Source organism: Rattus rattus, chromosome 3, assembly GCF_011064425.1.
Source record: "Rattus rattus isolate New Zealand chromosome 3, Rrattus_CSIRO_v1, whole genome shotgun sequence".
Classification (NCBI taxonomy): Eukaryota; Metazoa; Chordata; class Mammalia; order Rodentia; family Muridae; genus Rattus; species Rattus rattus.
The window spans coordinates 12,595,750-12,600,925 of record NC_046156.1 but is presented as its reverse complement, the minus strand read 5'-3'; the positions used below and the strand labels follow the sequence as shown (position 1 = coordinate 12,600,925).

The window sequence follows — 5,176 nt, the reverse complement described above, 5'->3', positions numbered from 1 at the left end:
GAGGTGAGGGGCAGGGCCTGCTCTCTGGCCTGATGACTTTCATGGTCATTTCTCCTGCCTGCCCTAGGTGGCAAGGGTGAGCGGGGGTATCTCTCCCACACCCATGTTATCGCATAGCAGACAATTATCAGGGCCAGCTCACCAGCACCCCAGCACGAGAGTGAGCTCTAATGTGCTGCCCAGACAAGGTGCATGTCTGCTCTCTTGAGTGCTGCAGCTCATGAGGAGGAGGGCCAGCTCTCCTGCTCTCATGATCCCAGAGTCCTGTGGTCTGCCTGCTGCAGGGCATGAAGGGTAAGGGGGGCGTGGGAGGGTATCTACCTCACGTGAACCACCACTAGGGAAATAAGTGGTAGGGCCGAGTCTCCCAGGATTGTACGTATCAGGCCTATGCGGTGCTGGACTGGTGGTCATCTCAGGCTAGCTCCCTGTTTGTGGGCCCATGGCAGGAGTCTGGTGGTCACTTGCTTCTTGCCAGAATCACCCATGTTTCCCCATGCCAGGGTTGTTGGTCTTGGGTTCACTCTCAGCTAGGCCTGTGTGAACCCAGTTGAGGTTCTTCTATTCTCCAGCTTACGCTCCATTGTGGAAACCTGTCTGGGTCTGCTAGACTGGTGGTCATCTCAGGATAGTTCCCTGTCTGAGAGTCCTGGCACCAGACTGGTGGCCATCTCAGACTTCCATTTAGGCTGCTAATCATTCCTCTGTTCGCAGGTCAGAACATTGAACATAGACATAGCCTCTGTCCTTTCTGCCGCTTACTGACACGCATGGGAAAGAGCAGCCACACCTGCAGTGCCTCTGTAGCAAACGATTACAATCTTTGTGCTCAACTAAAATAGGATTGGTTTGGTTTTCTATTTAATTCCATTAAGTGAGCAGGATGAAGCTAAGTACTGTTTAGTTACTGTCTTTTTCCACATTAAAAAATAATCTGAGGCTACAGAAATGGCTCAGCCTTTAAGAGTGCTTGCTGCTCTTTCAGACTCTATGAGCTCTTTCTCCAGAGCACAAGCACCTGTAACTCCAGCTCCAAGACACTGAAAGCCCTTTTCTGGCCTCCCCTCCACAGACACCTGTTCTGTCAACAAAGGCCGCACGCACACACACACACACACACACACACACACACACACACACACAAACAACACACACACACATACATACACATACACACACACACACACACACACACTTTCAATATATTTTATAATGTTTAAGTGGTAATACTGATATGTTTAAGTATATATATATATATGTATATATATACATATATATATATACAAAATACTTCAAATTTTGAAATATACATATACACTAGGTCTTACATTATTCTATCATTCTTCCAATTTTATTATAAAATTATGAACAAATACCCATTCATTTTTAATGCCCTGTGTTCTAATTTTTAAATGAAGGCATTCAAGCAGATCACCTCTAACTTATTTTCACCTCATATTTTAGGATTAATATTTCTGAATTCAGCTTTAATAATCATTCATATAATTCTGAGAAAGAAATCGTTGCATTAAACCCTCCTTGGAAAATGTAATTGAAATAATGACTCTTAATTTTCATATTTCCAAGGACAATTTCCAGGTCTGAAACCAATATTGTTTATTTTACTAATAAGAAATCTGATTGTTCTGTGTTATATTTTCAATTAACCACATAAGAAAGAATCTTATTTTTTATTTATTGATGGCTTGGTTCTTGTGGCTCTCTCCCACCTAAGTTTCAGCACAATGGGAGCCATTGCTGATGGGACTGCTGCATACCAGCCCCTGCAGAACAGCACCAGCTGTTCACAAATGTCTGTGAGGAGAGGGAACGGGTGAAATGTATGAATGAACAATCTGGAGTATCTTATATCTCAGTGTATGAAATCCAAACCCTATCGAACTCTTTATCCTTTCGTAAAGTTGTTAATTACAGAACTGATCCGAGAGAACTCTGAGTTTCAGTTATACAGATTTTGTTTCAAAATAACAAAATAACTGAGAGTCTCTGGGCTTGATGACTCTGTCATCAGCTTAGGTTTCCACACTTACTTTCATAGGTATACCCTGTGGCTACACAGATATGCATGTGTGTGTGTGTGTGTGTGTGTGTGTGTGTGTGTGTGCATGTGCACATATCACATACACATGTAGAGGAGGCAGATTCTAAAAAGAAAAAGGATTTTTTTTATTCGCAAAAGTCTTCACACATGTAGCCCTCAAACAGTTGGCTTACTGTCATTTTACAGAAACAGATCTTAATAGAACCCCAATATTAATACGTTTATATGTACACAAATTAAGATATGCATAATGCTTCATCCTATTTAAATCTATGGTACATTTAAATAACAGTGGAGGCTATACCAATTTCTTAGATGAATTTGAAGGTTTATCTACAAAATGTAGTCCATTGAACTGGTTCTTTTAAAGGATATTAATGTGTGAAGTACCTTATTAAAGAATTCCTTTTTGATCCCATTCCTTTGAAGCCATTACAAAAGAAGCAGATCTTAGCAGCTGTTAGCCATTATCAAGTCAGTGGCTTTTCATGTCAGAGACGTAAACATTATTAAACATTAACCAGATCTTTGACAGTAGAACATGGCGATGTGCAACAATGCCATTGTCTCAATCTAGTTTCATAATAAATTAATGATAAGGTCTCATCATAACAGGGAAAACATTTAAGACCCCTCTGGTTTCTTACAGTTTTGGGGAGATGAATGAATCCTGCAACTCTCAAATGCTTGGCCACTCAGCACTGCTTGCCTCAAGAATATTCGAAAGATGAGCTGTTAAACTATGGTTTTTTGACATGCTTAACGTACACGCACATGTGTAATGTGTAAGAAAACTCTCCTATAAAAATTGGCATCAAATTCTTTTATCCGGCTATTTTAAGTGATACACAATATACAAATAAGATCATCCAAATTGAAAGAAAGCAAAGATAAAATTCAAAATATAATCATTTAAAGCTAAAAAAAAAAAATGGGGGAAGAGAAATGGAAAATCCACTGAGCACATTTCCTGCTTTCTGAAGAGCTATCATCTTGTTTTCAAACACCTAACAAGCACTAGCTCTGTAAGCCTGTTCAACTGAAATCATCCTTTGTACTTGACTCTGTACAGTGTTTCGTTAGAATGTTATGGGCCAAGAACAATAAAAGACTTCATAGACATTTCCCCACCACTATCTTTGCCCTGAATATTTTCATCTCTCCCAGCAACACTCCAAAGAGACTGCACATGGACATACTAACAAAGTTATGACGTTGCAGTTGTCTTCTGTGTGTAGCAGACTGTGTACTATGTGTCCAGATGTTTGGTGATCAAATTGCTTCGGAAATACAAGACCGTCCATACAGAAAGTGAACACTTACATATTACTATGGGGTGGAATTGGTGATGATATTTTCCTCTGTCAGCTCCTCTACCAACAGTTTTAATTTTTCCGGTCAATTATGACAATAGATCCCCTACTCACCGCTTTTGCAGTTCTCTGGCAAGTTGGTGATGAAACCTTGTCAGACTCTGTCAGACTGTGGTGCTTGCTCTGTCAGTTACGAGGATTGGAGCAGACAGCTCAAACAAGGCTAAGTATACCTAGCAACCAGACCCTGACTTCTCTAATAAAGGAAACTAGGGCTCCCTTTGAACAGTGGCTGATCCTTCAGGGTCACAGCTAGGGTAAGGCATATTCAAGACAGCCCTTAGCATATTGTAGGACAAGAAATAAGTAAGGACTCAAGAACTCACACATGTATGTACCCACATGCATGAACATGCAGGTGAACACACACACACACACACACACACACACACACACACACACATACACACACACACACACACACACATATACACACACACACACACACCATACACACACACACACACACACACATACACACACATTCACTCACACATAAGCACTCACATACACTCACACGCACTCACACATATGCATACATATACACACACTCACGTACACACACACTCACATACACTCATACACACTTTCACACACATACCCACACACACACACACACACATACACACACACACACACACACACACACACATACACACACACACACACACACCCACACACATACACACATACACACACACATACACACACATACACACACACATACACACACACAAACATACACACACACACACACACACACACACACACACACACACACACACACACACACACACACACACACTGGCAAGCCATAGCACATAACACTCAGTTATGTACAGTGATGAGAGTGTCAGAGGAACGCATGAGCGAACTAGAAGAGATTTCAATGTCAAACCTAGAATTACGTGAGCAATAAGATCACCTAGTATTGGGTTGCAACATAAAAAGTTACTAAATACCCATAAACATAGGTCATTCCATAAGTGAATTAAACTTAAAAGAACTTCTCTGAAGAAGTCAACATAATTTACATATGTAATATCCTTGTAGGCTGCGGAATAGTCATTTTTTTTTTAAGTGAAAGGCAAGGTGACAAAGAGTGACTCTTTGGTGGTGAAATCTGAGCAGCACATCTCCAGTCTGTGGACGGAGATAGGACCCACAGCACCGTACATCAACGGTAACTCGCAGTTTCGTGTGACAAGCGCAGCACTGCTCTCTAGTTTTCCCCCAAATAAGTCATTGGCGTACTCTAGATATGAGGAGAATCAGACCAGTGCATGAAGATGATGTCTTTATGCAGGAAGGCAGGTACAGGATAGAAGGAGGCCTGTCATTGGAAAAGAAAAAAGGATGAGCAGGAGAAAAGGTTTAGAAAGAGAAGAAGGATCTGGAGAGAGCAGAAGGAGCTGGAAGAACATGGCGCAGATTTTGGTTCTTCTCTGCGCATAGATACAGGTTGTTACGACTGTTTTTAAGGAATGAGTGTTTACAGGATTTTGTGCTGTCTAGATGGGCAGATTATCTCTTATCAATTGGATCAGAGGTTACTGTGTGGTGTGTTCTTTCACGTGGTGACTTAAATGAGCTCAAGAGAAGGTGTGGTGGCTGGGGGCAGCGTGGAGCTCCAGAGATAAAGATATCCCACGGTACCATGCAGCCCCAGGGTGCTGGCGTAGCACTGGATAAAAGGTTTAGCCACATTTTAATATTTACCGCAGCACGTACAAATTGGTAG

At 41.5% G+C, this 5,176-nt stretch overlaps 1 non-coding gene across 1 annotated transcript; it reads right to left on the bottom strand.

Annotated features, from left to right (window-relative positions):
• Positions 1-681: 681 nt before the first annotated feature.
• On the bottom strand, positions 682-811 carry LOC116897587. The gene has a single exon (XR_004387591.1). It is a non-coding gene; the product is annotated as a small nucleolar RNA SNORA17 (small nucleolar RNA).
• Between the last annotated feature and the right edge of the window lie 4,365 nt (positions 812-5,176).